Raw genomic sequence first — 16,270 nt, 5'->3', positions numbered from 1 at the left:
TAGTTGTTTGGCACAGATTTTCTTTGTGCATTGGGATCTTTTTCTTACTCTGTGGGTAGGATGGAAAGGAACAGTATTGGACATACAACTTTAGGCTTATCCAAACTAATGACCTTGAATTAAAACAAGACTTCTTGGGTGCCTGGCTGGCTCAGTCACTGGAGTATGCAACTCTTTTTTTTTTTAATTAGAAAAAATTGTTTCTAATTTTTATTTATTTTAGAGGGGGGGAGGGGCAGAGAAAGAGGGAGACACAGAATACAAAGCAAGCTATAGCTCCTAGCTGTCAGCACAGAGCCCAAAGTGGATCTTGAACTCACAAACTGCAAGATCATGACCTGAGCTAAAGTCAGACGCTTAACTGACTGAGCCACCCAGGTGCCCCATGGGGTATAAAACTCTTGATCTCAGGTTGCGGGTTCAAGCCCTGCATTGGGTGTAGACATTACTTAAAAAATAAAAATCTTAAAAAAAATAAATGAAACAAGACTTCTTATACTCCATTTCAGTATATGTAAATCTCAGGGAAGAACTCTGATTGGCTGCCTCGGGTCACATGCCCACAACTTGAACCAATCACTGTGAGTGGGATATGTAGACTGCTATGGGTTGACAAAGATCTTTTCTGTTTACATCCTGCCACATAGCCAGGCCTCCTTTCCCAGCGTCCCTTGTAGGTGATGCAGCCATATGACTGTGCTCTGAACAATGGAACATGGACGGAAGTGATGAGGTCACTTCTAGGTTTTGCCTATGAACACCTCCCATCCAGTCACTGAAGGCCCAAGATGGAAGGAAATTAGGTCCCTGATGACTGTGTGGATGGCTATGTGCTGTCCAGCAGCACTCACCCTGGTTCTTGCATGAGCAAGAAATAAATTTGTGTTAAGGCACTGAAATTTAGGGTGTTACAACAGCCAGTATTTCTTGCTCTAACTACTACAGGATATATAGAGTGAGACTGGCTTTATAATTAGTTTTGTGAACAGATGAGCAGACAACTGTGACCTTCATTGCCAAGTATTAGTTATTAGATCTGATTGCATTCTAACTGACTGACTGCTTGAGTCACATACTAATTGCTAATGACACATGGATAGTTTACCAGATGTAGCCGAGCCTGAGTCATAAACCTTTATTTGTAACCAAAGGTGTGGGATTTCATGATTGACAGTACCCTTAAGACCACACACGATGGAAACGGAACTGATCCTTAAAGGAAACAGGAGCACTCTACAATGACATCATCTAAAGGGAACCCATTAATGCCAACTGCATGCACAATGACTGCAGAAGAATAGGAGTATCTTCAAAGAACCTATAATTCTTAATTTAAAATACTGGGGTTGGGGTGCCTGCGTGGCTCAGTTGGTTGAGCGTCCGACTTCAGCTCAGGTCATGATCTCACGGCTCGTGAATTTGAGCCCCGAGTCAGGCTCTGGGCTGACAGCTCAGAGCCTGGAGCCCACTTCAGATTCTGTGCCTCCCTTTGTCTGCCCCTCTGCTGCTTGCACTCTGTCTCACATTGTCTCAAAAATAAATAAACATTAAAATTTTTTTTTAAATAAATAAAATACTGGTGTTATTTTAACACCCATGAAACATGTTAGAAACATGTTTATAAAACCATGTTTATTTTTCTCAATAGCTGAACATAATCATCTTAACCTAATAGTTGATTGCTCTTCTTTCTCTGTGTGATTTTGTGTTATTCTTTTTAAAATTTTTCTTACTATTTATTCATTTTTGAGAGAACTAGAGAGAGACAGTGCATGAGTGGGGGAGGAGCAGAGAGCCAGAACGTGAATGAGGGAGGGGCAGAGAGAGAGATGGAGACACAGAATATGAAGCAGGCTCCAGGCTCTGAGCTGTCAGCATAGAGCCTGATGTAGGGCTTGAACCCACAAGACGTGAGATCATGACCTGAGCCGAAGTCAGATGCTTAACTGACTGAGCCACCCAGGTGCCCCTGATTTTGTGTTATCCTACCAGCAGCATATATTCCCTGTTCCAAGCAGCTAAGTTTCCACCTGTCCTAACATGGAAGGCCCATCCCCATAGCTGTAGAGTGGTGGCACTCAGGTTCAGTGTGCATCAGACTCAGCTGGAAAGCTTGTGTAAATGCAGATATCTGTGTACCACATCTCGAGATTTTGGTTTAGTAAATATGGACTGAGAATTTGCATTTCTCACAGCTTTCCAGGTGATGCTGATGCTGCTGTTCTGAGGAACAAATTATGAGAGACACTGCCTTATGGAAAATGGATGGAAGAGTCGGCATGTTTGTGTGTTGACAACTGCAGATGGATTTTAGCTGGACATTAGAAGGTCACTGTAGACCTAGACGAGAAATGGCTGGCCTCAAAGCAAACATCAAAGGAAATCAAAAGAATCTCTGTTACAGGGTTGGATCCTCACATAGTCATGGATAGAATTGAAAAGGCTTTGATTGAGAAAGTTCCAGGAGGACTTCATGATTGAACAAAGCGATTCAGCCAAAGACAAGGATCACATAAATAGCCTTACCTTCTTCCCAGTTGAGCCCATGGCTTCACATGTCCTCAAAGTAGCTGCCATTAGCTAAAGAAACGACGCGGGGGCTAGCACAAACTAACAAAAAACAGATTTGAGATCTATGTTTAGGATCAGAACTATGTAATGACGTGAGTGTACTAAATTTTTGAAGCCATTGCATTGCCAAAGAAACTGTGAGCCAGAACTGAAAAAGTTTGGCTTGTTTGAACTTTAAAATAACCTTCTGTCTCCTTCACTTGATTGTAAAATACATGAAAAGAGGGACTTTTTTTTGCCTGTGTCTTTAAGCCATTGTACCCAAGGTTCCACTGCACCACAGGGGCTCACACAGAGCATAAGCTTAGTAAATATGTGCTGGGGAAAAATGAAATAAAACAATGCAAAGCTTCAGAGAACTGAAAGTTGAACCAGCTAGAATCAGGCTATGAAAGCTGTGTATCCTAAAGAAAAGCATACTTGCTGTGCACCCTGGATATGGCCATGGAGGCATATGGACAAGACAGAGACACCTTGAGGGCAGATCTGGGGACTTGGGGAACAAGGACAAAAGGGCTGTTCCCAGACAGCAGAATCCAGGCTCTGTCAACATACTCCCTCCGCTTTAGGGTACTTGTGGGGAAAGGGAGTTCACGGTGTCTGCCTAGCAGGATCTCAGATTTGCTACGTGTGTATCTCCCATAATTTCCTTTTTTTTTTTTTAATTTTTTTTAACTTTTATTTATTTTTGAGACAGAGAGAGACAGAGCATGAACGGGGGAGGGGCAGAGAGAGAGGGAGACACAGAACCAGAAGCAGGCTCCAGGCTCTGAGCCGTCAGCCCAGAGCCCAACGCGGGACTCGAACTCACGGTCCGTGAGATCGTGACCTGAGCTGAAGTAGGACGCTTAACCGACTGAGCCACCCAGGCGCCCCAACCCATAATTTCCTTTTATGAACAGGTTTATTTGGTCTCTACTGGATCATTGTGCAGCGTATGTTGTGGGAATTTGCAGATGATTTGTCTTTTCAGATAACAGGGCATTGGACTATCAGGAGCCACATCTGGATGGGGTGGTCTCTGCCGTCACCCGTGATCCTAGAATTGGGCTAGAGGTAGGGGATGAGTGGAGCTTTGAGTTGTCTCCCTTGGGGTCGGAATATGTTCTTGCATGGGAAGAACAGCGGACAATATTTGAGAACCACAAAGAATGAACTGTGAGTTCACCTGTCTTTTCTGGGCTCATGGATAGCCTGCCTTTCACAGGCTCCTTTGAAGGAAGGTGTGGCCACATGACTGGAATGTAGTTGTCTTAGTTCGGGCTGCTGTAACAAAGTACCATAGACTGTGCAGCTTATAAACAACACACACTTATTTCTCACTATTCTGGAGGCTGGAAGTCTGAGATCAGGGTGCTGGTGTGAACCCTCTCCCAGGATGTAGACTGCTGACCTATCTCGTATCCTTACATGGCAGAAGGAGAATGAGCTAGCTCTCTGGCCTCTTCTTGTGAGGGCACTAATCCCATTCATGAAGGCTCCAACCTCATGACTCAATTACCTCCCAAAGGCCCCACCCCCAAATACTATCCCATTGGGGGTTAGGTTTCAACATATGAATTTAGGTGAACACAAACATTCTGTCTATAATAGTAGACGACAGAACGTTCATGAAGGTTTTCAGGCTTAGAACATAAAGATCTCCCATGCGTGATTCTCCATGCTTTCTTGGTATGTGTACTATGTGGAGGTTAATATGCTGGGCACCCCTCACAGCCACCTGTTGAAATGGCAGCACTTCCATCAGTATGAGCCTCTGAATGATGGTGTAAGTTACCTACCACCTACTAACCATGGACTTTGGGTTTTATGAAAGGGAAATAAATTTTTATAGTGTGAAGTCACTGGAATGTAGGGCTTATTTGTTATAGCAACTAGGATGACCCTTATTATTCTCCTTTAAAATTTTAAACTTTTGCTAATGTAAAAGTAATCCATCCCTGCCCTGGAACACCCTTCAACATCCAAACTAACAAAATCTACCAATTATCTCAAGGTCAATTCTACCTCTTGCCTAAATCTTTTCCTTTTTTTTTTTTCTTAACACTGCCTTGTATTAGTTTCCTGGCTTTAATTAGTATCACTGGTCCAAAATCAGTGTGTTGGCAGGGCTGTGCTGCCTCTGGAGATTCTGGAACAGAATCTGTTCCTTGCATCTTCTACCTTCTGGGGGCCACTCCTTGCTTTGTGGCCAGGCTTCAAGGCCAGCATCTTCAAATCTTTTTCTGCTATCTTCCCACTGCCTTCTCCTCTGCGTGGGGATAATCTTTCCTTGCTTCCCTCTTATAACAATACTTGTGATTGCATTTGAGGCCTATGTAGATAATCTAGGATAATCTCCCAATCTCAAAATGCTTAACTTCTCACAGCTGCAAGTACTTTTTTTTTTGTGCTTATTGCACATATTTCTCATAGAATATAAGTTGGAAGCTAACTTCATCTAGTTCATAATTTTATTATATATTGCTTTGTATTGATCTTGGTTTCACATGTTTCCTATCATATGTAATGCTGATACCATTTAATCATTTATTCATTTATTCATTCAACAATTATTTATTGAATATGTAGTCTATGACCATAATATGAGATTATAAAGGTAAACAGTGGTCAATCACACCACCTAAAGGAGTTCACAAAATGGTACATATTACTATACAGACTCTGGCAACATGGTGTGATGCCAATAGGAAGTGAGTGAAAAGTACACCATGTACTGTGACACATAACACAGACAATACCAAGCTGAGACCTGAAAGAGCTACTCTGGTAAGGTGGGCAGTAACTGGGGGAAGAAGGTGGACAGGGTGAGTAGAATATGCAAAGGCACTGAGGTTCCCAAGAGGATGTTTTGTACATGGAAGCACAAGGGGCTCCTGATCCAGCTGGAATACAGAGTGAAGGCAGTGGAAGGTCACAGAGAGGCAAACAGAGGCCAGACCATGAAGGGACACCCTTGTATATCCTGACAAGGATTTGGGCTTTATCTCAAAAGCAAAGTGGAGGGCAGGGTATCTGAAAGATGTTAAAGTGAGGATTAAGCAAGCAATCACATTGGAGCTTTAGAGACCTCATTGTGGCAAGGTTTAAAGGATGGACTGGAGTTAAGCTGTAGTGGTCTCAGGAAGAGAAGCTTCCCTTCTCTAGATACTCCTGGCTTATTTCAATATCAAAACCTTTCTTCAGTACTTCCTATGAAAATTTGGACACTATTTTGAGTGGAATTAAGTTTTTCAGTACCAAATATGTTCAAATAGCAAGATCCTTCTGTCATGAAGAAGCAGAGCTTGGACTGAATTAGCCATCAAAAGATAAAATGTCAACACTATCCAGTAGAACCTTCTGTGATGATGGAAATTCTCTACATCTGGTCTATCCAACACGGAAGCCACTAGCCACATGAGACTATTATTGTATGCTGGCCCATTTACTGAGGGTAAGTCACAGCTAACTTTGATCTAAACTTTTCAACAAATAGGTACACACATGAGTGCATGCACAAGTGTTTCTTTCTTTCTTTTCTTTTTTCTTAAGTAGGCTCCACCCATAGCATGGAGCCCAATGCAGGGCTTGAACTTGCAACCACGAGATCAAGACCTGAGCTGAAATCAAGAGCCAAATGATTAACCAACTAAGCCAACCAGGTGCCCCCATGCGTAAGTATTTTTGAGCATTATTGTGTATTGCAAGGGAAGCGACAGAATAGGCACAGGCACAGAGACAGTGGAGGCTGACTGGGGGGAGGCCATGGGGCCAAGTTGGAAGCCAGGGTAGGGACCCAGATCCATAAGTCAACCAGTAGACCAACGGGCCTCTTTATGACTTCTTGCAAGCGTGGAGATGTTTAATGTCCTATCTGTGTTTGTTAAACTCTTCCCTCCAGTGGTTGTTCAGATGAAATGTCAGAATACGTGTAAACTGTAAAGTGCTACACAAACTTGAGGTAGGTTTTAATTATTGCTGTTATCTTGGAGTATGATATTAAAAGATTCTTCCACTTGTGCTTCCTTCTGCAGCACATATACTAAAAAAAAGATTCTTCCGCTTGAATTCCTTTAGACTGTCACTTTTGTCATTCAGTTGGAAACTTTCTGATATCCACTGTGATTCTCCTTTGACCTATGGGGTTATTTGTAAGTGTGTTATTTAATTTCCAAATATTTGACGTTTTTCTAGCTATCTTAAGTTACTAATCTAATTCCATAGGATTTCAAGCTCTTGCAATTCATAGAGAGCTGTCTTCATGCCCCAGCAGTTGATCTACCTTGATGAATTTACTGCTTCTACTTGAAAAGAATGTGTATTTAGCAGTTATTGGGTAAGGTGGTTATAAATATTGATTAGGTCAATGTGGTTGATACAGACTCTTTTGTTTTAGAAAAAAATTAAATGTCCAATCGTCTGAGGAATGGAAATTAAATATGGTACATTCATACAGAAGACTATTTTATTCCTAAATTTTCATGAACAATTTCACCCTGGATATTCTCAAACTTAGAAAGTTCTGTAACTACTCACCATAACTCTGGATTTTTCCCTTCAGAAAAATTCCCTGAGTAGATGAGAATGACAGACAGTTATTGATGGCTAACTTTGCACAAATCACAATGAAGTATTTATCATCAGAACTTCTGAAGCCTCAGAACCCATCAAGCCTCAGCTTTCCAAGTACTTACCTGAAGGCTTTCCAAAGCTAGTGACCCAGGAATCTGGAAATGGTTACATTTTGCTCTACTTCATGATTGAGCACACACTCTATTGCATCAGCTAATTCCTCTAAAAGGGTGAGAAGCTGGGGGGGTCTGAGAAGTCTATCTTCTACAGCTGCTGTTCAACTATGAGCTGTAGCTTCCATATAAGCTAGAAGGATGGCCTGATATTGAAGGTTCAGTATAGGCAGAAATACGGAAACATTCATTTAAAATCAAATGGAGTTTGATGAATGGTGCATTTTATGACTCAGAGTTTTTGGCTACAAGCAGCAGAAATGAACCCTGGCTGATTTGAGTTCCCCAAATTAGGAAGAGTAGGTAGTGCCTGTAAAGAGGAGGAAAGATAGATAAGTGGGATTCATAAATGGGCAGGAAACAAGGTGAGTCCAGGTGTGAGGACCGCTCTGCCATATTGCAGTTGCCGTGGCCCCTGGGAACATAAGCAGCTGCTGCCTCCCAAGTAGGGAAAGGATTCAGAAATTAGCAGAAAAAAAGAGATAAATGCCCACTGAATAATAGTTTCTTACTGTCTTTATGATAGAATATATTCACATCACAAGGCAAAAAGAGGGCTTTTTTTGTTTTGTTTTGTTTGTTTGTTTCATAGTTTATCAAGAGAAGTAGGTAGCACTTTAATAGAATGCTTACTCTGCACATTGGCCCGGACGTCGGAAGAATGGATTCAGTACTGGATTTCTTATGTACGAGCTGTGTCGTCTCTGTCACGTCCCTGTTTTCTTGACCCTCATTTCCTCACCTGTAAAGGAGCAGATTAGAGTAGATAAACCCTAAATTATTTATCAACAGAGAAACTCTCTCTTAGCACTATACAATAGAACTTTCTATGATTGTGGAGGTGCTCTACATCTGCTCTGTCCAACATGGAAGCCACATGAGACTCTTGAGCACTTGCACTGGTAGGTAGCAAGATTCTTTAAATATTCATTGGGCCACAATGGTGCCAGTCACTGCGCAAGGTACTGGGTGTCAAATGTGAACCCACCCAACACGAATCAACGTTTTCATGGAGCTTACATTCTACTGTGGAAAACACACAACGAAAATATAAGTAAAATTTTTAGTGTGTTGGATGGTGTTAAGACCCAAGGGAGAAAAATAAATCAAGAGGTTGATAAGGAGTATGAAGGCTGGAGCAGGGGGGTTGTTATTTAAATAGGGAGATTGGGCAATAAGAAGGTGACATTTGAGTAAGGACTTGCTGAGGCTAGAAGTTAGCTGTGTAGATATCTGGGACAGCACACTCTAGGCAAAGGCCCCAAGGTGAGATCATGCCTGGAATGCTTCAGAAACTGCTAGATGCCAGTATGCCTTTGTTGTAGGAGGGAACAAGTGGAGGGATGATAAGTAAGGGGATTAAAAAAGTAATGTGGCATATGAGCAGGGTGGGTGGTGGAAAGTGGTCCCTGTAAAACCTGGTAATTTTTTTAAAGACTGATGGAAATTATTGGAGGCTTTTGAACAGAGAACTGTGATATGATCTGATTCATGTTGTAAAAGTCTCACACTGGCTGCCCAGTTAAGAGTGTTTAGGCCAAGGGAAGATGTAGAAGGACCATGCAGGGAGCTATTCCAAAGATCCAGGCAAGAGGTGGTGGTGACTTGGAATGCAGTAGCAGGGGATGTGGTGCGAATGATCAAATTCCGGTTTTAGAGGTAATGCCAGCAGCACTAGCTAATGGATTGGCCATGGGCTATAAGAGACATGAGGCAAAGATGATTGGAATTATTTTGCCCTGAGCAACTAGACTAATGGAGTGGCTGTTCACCGGGCTGGGCAGGACTGTGGACGAGGCAGATTGGAGCACTGACCAGAAGTTTCACTGGCATCTGTTGAGTCCAAATCTAGAATGAAGAATGAAGGTACTCTCTGAATCCTCCAGCTCCAGGGATATAAAAGTCTCTCATTAGACCGGAAGGTATTGATTGCCCACCTTATGGGACCTAGAGTAGCATGGTCATCTGGACCTTGCTCTGCTATTGTGCCAAGGTGTGGAGATTTTCCCCAGTCCCCTCCCCTCCTCCTGGAACCCTCAGCTGTCTATGACTGCCCATTTCTCAAAGGGCAAAGCATTCAGCCGGCCACTGTTTATTCTGCCTGAAGGAAGTTGTCTAGACAATGTTTCACTCCATGCTAATAAAGTTTTGCTTTTTTATTTTAAATTTAATTTTAAGGTGGTGAATAGATTGAATACATTGTGTTTGTTCCCCAAGTTGCTTCCACTTTGAGGCTAGAAACCATTACACAGTTTTAACACAAAAGAGACTTTCAAAATGTGTATATCCTGGGGATGGACGTGCCCTATTGTTAGGACATTTAAAAATAAATTTGCCTTTATTTTACAAAAGTTTGCTTAAAACCAGAAATGTGTGATATAGAAAGTAAATGCAATTAACTTCAGAATGCATGGCACTTGGGTTAAAAAAATACAATCGAGGGGCGCCTGGGTGGCTCAGTCAGTTAAGCGTCCGACTTCGGCTCAGGTCATGATTTTGCGGTCCGTGAGTTCGAGCCCCGCGTCGGGCTCTGTGCTGACAGCTCAGAGCCTGGAGCCTGCTTCAGATTCTGTGTCTCCCTCTCTCTGACCCTCCCCCGTTCATGCTCTGTCTCTCTCTGTCTCAAAAATAAATAAACGTTAAAAAAATTCAATTGAAAAAGCTTGCTTCTTTGCTTCTTCCTTTCTTCCTCCCTCCCTCCCTCTCCTTTCTCTCCCTCCCTTCCTTCCTTCCTTCTTTCCTTCCTTCCTTCCTTCCTTCCTTCCTTCCTTCCTTCCTTCCTTCCTTCCTTTCCTTTTCCCTGGAAAGGATTCTAGGTTTTGGAGTCTTTCATTTATGAAAGTCTAGAAGTTTGGCATTTGTGTGTTCTTGGGGTGGTGCCAAGAAAATGAGATGTTTGTTATCTGATAAGACTGAGGGCTCTTTGATTTCCTGAGAGAGCACGAACTTGGAGAAAGAGAAGCCTACAGGAAGGTAACTGGAAAGGAATCCCCCATAGAATGACTACATTCTGCCAAGCTTTCTCTTGACAAAGCAACTGCTGAAGAGGGACTGCATTGTTAGGCCAAGAAGCCGCTCAGGACATCTCCCTATTTGCTCACTGGTGAGTTCCTGGCTGATGTTCCAGAATTTGCATTTCTGACACGATTCCTCAGAACATTTTTACACACATGAAAGTTTGAGTATATTTGCTCAAAGATGTCCTGTTGGTGAGTTTTGCATGGTTGAAAACTGCACAAGTTTGAAGCTGACAGTTCACAAAAACTAGAACTCAAGGTGGAATGAGAGCTCAGTTATCTGGAGGTCATTTATTATCTAACTTGAACTGCCAAGAGCAGAGCCTGAGAAACCGAAACGAATGTCACAAAAATCATAAACCAAAACTCACTTATCTTCCAGAAAATCTCTTTAGACCCTCTTTTAGTGGACATTTCTTTTGAGCTGTGTGCTCTAATAAGGTTATCTGATCTTAAAGTCTTCTGGAAATTTGAAAGAGCCATTAAAATGGGGAAGTGATTTTCTGGAGCAGTGGTTCTCAAAAAGTCTGATTCTGGTACCAACAGCATCAGCATGCCCTGAGGACTTGTTCGAAAGGCAAAGTTCCTGGGACACCCGGGGCTCACGGGGGAGGGGGGTGGGGTGGGGCGGGGGTGGGGGAGGCGCTCAGTTGATTGAGCTTCGGACTTCAGAGCCGTTGGTGAATTCAAGCCTCACGTCGGGCTCGCTGCTGCAGTCAACCTGTCAGCACAGAGCCTGCTTCAGATCCTCTGTCCCCCTCTCTCTGCCCCTCCCCGACTTGCGCTCTCCCCAAAGTAAATAAATATTGAAAAAAAATGCGAAGGTCCCATCTAGCCCTCTCCTACGGGATTAGAAATTCTGGGGGTGGGGCCCAAACTTCCGGAGTTCAACAAGCCCTCCAGGTGATTCTGAGGCAAGTTCTAATTTTGCTTCTGCTGTCAGGGCAGAAGCAAAGAGTAAAATTGATGACAAGGGAAAGGACGGGTAAAACAAACGTAGGACCCAACAGGCAAAGAGAGGTCTTAGGATCCCATAGGATTGCTTAAAGGAGAGAGGAGGGGCAAATGTCAGTAAGAGGGGCCAGGTTGAGTAAAAGACACAGTCATGAAACAATTGTATGGCTGAGACATAGATTTTAAAAGGATGGTAGAGAAGATTCTAGAAAGGCAGTGAGGGGGATCATTACAGGCTATATAAAGAATTTGGCTTTTTTACTTCAAAGTAATGTAGAGCCACTGAATTTCTTTTTTTTTTTTAATTTTTTTTTAACGTTTATTTATTTTTGAGACAGAGAGAGACAGAGCATGAACGGGGGAGGGTCAGAGAGAGGGGGAGACACAGAATCGGAAACAGGCTCCAGGCTCTGAGCTGTCAGCCCAGAGCCCGACGCGGGGCTTGAACTCACGGACGGAGAGATCGTGACCTGAGCTAAAGTCGGACGCTTAACCGACTGAGCCACCCAGGCGCCCCTAGCCACTGAATTTCTAATGGTAGACTAACATGGTTAAAAAAGAAAAAAAAAAGTTTTGTAGTTGAAGGGAAGATTTCACTTCTCCAGAGATCCGGAATAAATGAGGCACTATTACATTCAGTTAAATGGTGAATAGTGCCCTGGGAATAACCCTGAAGTCACAGACCCAGAATTCTGCTGTAACAGGATCTGGTCTGACCAGTTGTGGTGTACCTGGAACTTTATTTTGAGACAGGAATCTTGGCAGAAAATGAAAACAGTCATGTTAACATTTCAGAGTATCTTTCAGTGTTACGTAAATATAACTATCTCTCTTCAAAAAAGCTTCCATTTCATTCTAACAATATTTCCACAATGTAAAATTTGGTTTCCCATTTTCTCTTCACACCTTTGAGCTTTTACTCACAATTTTATTATTCATACTAATAAATGCTAAAATGAAACGACAGTTTAAATATTCATACCAACTGCAGTGGAATTCAGCCTATGGAGAACAATTACTCATTAGTGGTCATGATTTTCTTTCACTTTCTTCAGTTTTTTGCATTTCTTTTTAATGAGTTTTGTAGACTGCCACAAAATTACATGCCATGTTGCTCTGCCTAGTTGAAAGCTGGGTGGAAACACCAAAACAAGATATCCAAAATGTCCTTCAGAGGGGAGAAATACAGTAGATACATTAAAATATATATTTCTATGAGCATTATTCAGTAGCTGCATTGCTTGGTGCTCTATGTTTAAGTTATCAAGCAGTGGGGCACCTGGGTGGCTCAGTCAGTTGAGTGTCGTGCTCTTGACTTTGGCTTAGATCACAATCTCATGGTTGTAAGATTGAGTCCAAAGTCAGGCTCCACACTGACAGCACAGAGCCTGCTTGGGATTCTCTCTCTCTTGTCCCTCCCCTGCTTGCACTTGCTCATGAGCTCTCTCTCTCAAAAAAGAAAAAACAAGGGTGCCTGGTGGCTCAGTTGGTTGACCATCTGACTTCGGCTCAGGTCATGATCTCACGATTCATGAATTCTAGCCCAGCATTGGGCTCTGGGCTGACACCTCAGAGCCTGGAGCCTGCTTCAGATTCTGTGTCTCCCTCTCTCTCTGCCCCTCTTCTGCTTGCACTCTCTCTCTCTCAAAAATAAATAATAAAACATAAGAAAAAAAAAAGAAAAAAATCAAGCAGTAAAAAACCCCCCAGATAACACCTTAGTGACTTTAGAAGTTAAGATGTCTCATTTAAATGCTGTGTCAAAAGGAATGACAGTATTTTAAAACAGTCATGCTAATTTGAGGTACACTGCTGTCAGGCTACATGAATATCTGTCCTGCCATGGGTGAGAGAATGTGCACTCTTACACCTATGAAATGCAGCTCTTGGGGTTTCCATTTAGTGCCTTGGCCCCCCTGCCCTAATACAAAGAGAGATTCTACTTCCGGTGACCAGCACAGTTTCAAATGTGTTTTAGTTCTTGCTGGTGCTGGTCTTTTTGAAATAGAAAAGAAAGATGCAGGTTGCATTTGATGGCCTCTGCTAAAACTTCTAAAAGCATTCTTCTAAAATTCACAAAATGTTCTCTGCAGTTTTTCTATCAATGTGGTCTTTTGTTTATTGCAAAATAGAACATCCACTTATATAATTGAAACAAATAAAAAACACATTACTAGCATTTTTTGTTTAATGTTGGTTGCATAGAGACATGATGGATGTTCCTTTCATGATGTAAAAAAGAATATGTATGTGAGTTATGTTGGGGAAGAATGCCTTTAATTGATAAATCTCTCTCTCTCTCTCTCTCTCCCTCTCTCTCTCTCTCTATATATATATATGGCTTTAAAAATGGGTTTTGGTCTTAGAGGTTAGTATGGTTTTAAAATGGTGTTACATAGGGGAAGGGAAGCAAAAATAATATAAAAACAAGGAGGGAGGCAAACCATAAGATACTCTTAAATATAAAGAACAAACTGAGGGTTGCAGGAGGGGTGTTGGATGAGGGGATGGGCTAAATGGGTGATGGGCATTAAGGAGGGCAAATGTTGGGATGAGCACTGGGTGTTATATGTAAGTGATGAGTCACTAAATTCTACTGCTGAAACCATTATTATACTATATGTTAACTAACTTGTATTTAAATAAAAAATAAAAATACAAAATATAAAAATATTCCACAAAATCACCACAATAAATGTTGTTTCCTACTGCGAAAGAAAGAAAGAAAGAAAGAAAGAAAGAAAGAAAGAAAATGGTGTTAAAATTCCCATAGATCTTGAATAACTCACTTGTGGGCGCACACACACACACACAGATTTATTTCACATCTTAAAGTGCTATAGTCTAAAAATAGGTAAGGAAAAAGTCATCACCATTTCATAATCTTTACTATTCCTATGTCCCTCCAAAATGAGAAGGTAACGGTTTTAACCTTATTGAATCCAATTTAAAGTAATGGGCACACATATTCAAAATGTTCAAAACATTTTAACTTTTTTTATACATGAAGGGAAGTGCCTGATTCATGTGCTGCTTTCTTTATCTAGATTTTTTTTTCACTTTTCCAAAACTTGCCACCCTTCAACTTCTGTTCCATAAAGTGTTATCTTCTCAGGATCTCTTGAGGTCACCTCCTTCAAGAAATCTTCCTTGATTTCCTTCTAGCAAAAAAGTCTGAATCAAGAGCCTCTCCTTTGTACTCCCATGAGGCCCCCTCTTGGCACTTACAACTCTTGTTTTTTGTTTTTTTTTAACTTTTATTTATTATTGAGAGACAGAGCATGAGCATGGAAGGGGCAGAGAGAAGGGGAGACACAGAATCCAAAGCAGTCTCCAGGCTCCAAGCTGTCAGCACAGAACCCGACATGGGGCTTGAACTCAAGAGCTGCGAGATCATGACCTGAGGCGAAGTCGGACACCTAACCGAATGAGCCACCCAGGCGCCTCTACAACTCTATTTTAATCTTTAGTTTATCTACCCATCCTCCCTGAAAGACTGAACCTCTTTAAAAGTTGGAAGAAAGTCTTGTTTGCTATGACATCTTCAGGGCTCAAAACAGAATTGAATTATCACTTGAGTGAATTCCTATATTACTGGGAGGTTTCATCTGGTCATTATGTTCAGGCATCCAAAAAAATCTCCTGAATGATCTACTGAATGTAGCAGTTTGTAATATTTGACTCATCTGTTTCACAGATTTATAATGAAAACCTTGCCAATATATCTACAGTGGTTAAGAGAACAAACTTTGGAACCAGAATGCTGGGGTTCAAATCACAATTCTGAGACCTTGGAAATTTTGCTTAAATACTTCATGTCTCATTATCTCATCAATAGAAGTTTGTTTTGAGGAGTTAATCAATATATATGTGTGCAGCAATTAGAAGAGTTCCTGGCACATAGTAATCACTGCATAAGGGCACACTTCTATATTTACTATTATTACTATTTGTAAAACAACTTAGTAACTAAAAAGACAATTGACTGTGTTTTGAAAAACTAGTTGTCTAAATATATATATGTTATAAATATATATTACATATCATATATATTTATATAAATATAAATTTATATTATATATTATATATAAAATAAATTTATATTATATTATAAATGTATATATTATATGTTATACATATTATATATATTTATACATAAATTTTCTTTATTCTTTTTATTCTGTATCAGTGGTGAGATAAAAACAAGGATTCTAAAATCCATTTACAATCATATTTATAGTTCCTATCTACCAAAGGCATTTTTTCCTTAATTTTCCCAAATCATAAAATCTAGGCCCTCCCTAGCAATCCCCTCTGTACTGAAGAGAATCTCATGCTTTGACACAATTTGAAATTCAAACTTGACACAGGTTCCACAGCACTGTGGGCCGTGAACAAAGAGGACATTCCTTATGTCATATCTTTATATGAGCATATGTCTTGTCTGAGTCTGAGAATGAAGTCTGTTACTATTATGCTCAACAAAGTATAAAGCAAGTATTTTGCACACAGGTCGTGTCTACTTAATTCATGCTGTCCATGTGTAAGACATTTTCCCTGCACTCTTTTTGGCTTGATATTCATACAAGGAGGTCAGAGATGATTCATACATCAAAAATACTCATCTTCAGAATTTCCCTATATAGTCTTAGCCTTAAACATTTAGAGACTCCTATTGCTTTGTTTTCAAACTTTTTAAAAAAATAGTTTTTGAATTTTTTTTGAGAGAGAGAGAGCGCAAGCAGGGGAGGAACAGAGAGAAAGGGGGACAGAGGATCTGAAGCATGCTCCACGCTGCTGACAGCAGTGATCCCAATGCGGGGCTTGAACTCACAAACTGTGAGATCACGACCTGAGCCAAAGCTGGACGTTCAACTGACTGAGCCACCCGGTGCCCCTGTTTTCAAACTTTTATTCACCTTTTACAGGTTTCCCATTGACAAGCATTAAAACAAAACTGTCTTCTAATATAGGAGAATATAAAATAACTTCTCTCCTGTA

The sequence above is a fragment of the Lynx rufus genome, unplaced genomic scaffold, assembly GCF_022079265.1.
Source record: "Lynx rufus isolate CCGP_SWC_20201006 ecotype Redwood Valley unplaced genomic scaffold, mLynRuf1.p SCAF_8, whole genome shotgun sequence".
Lineage (NCBI taxonomy): Eukaryota > Metazoa > Chordata > Mammalia > Carnivora > Felidae > Lynx > Lynx rufus.
This window is presented reverse-complemented; position numbering follows the sequence as displayed.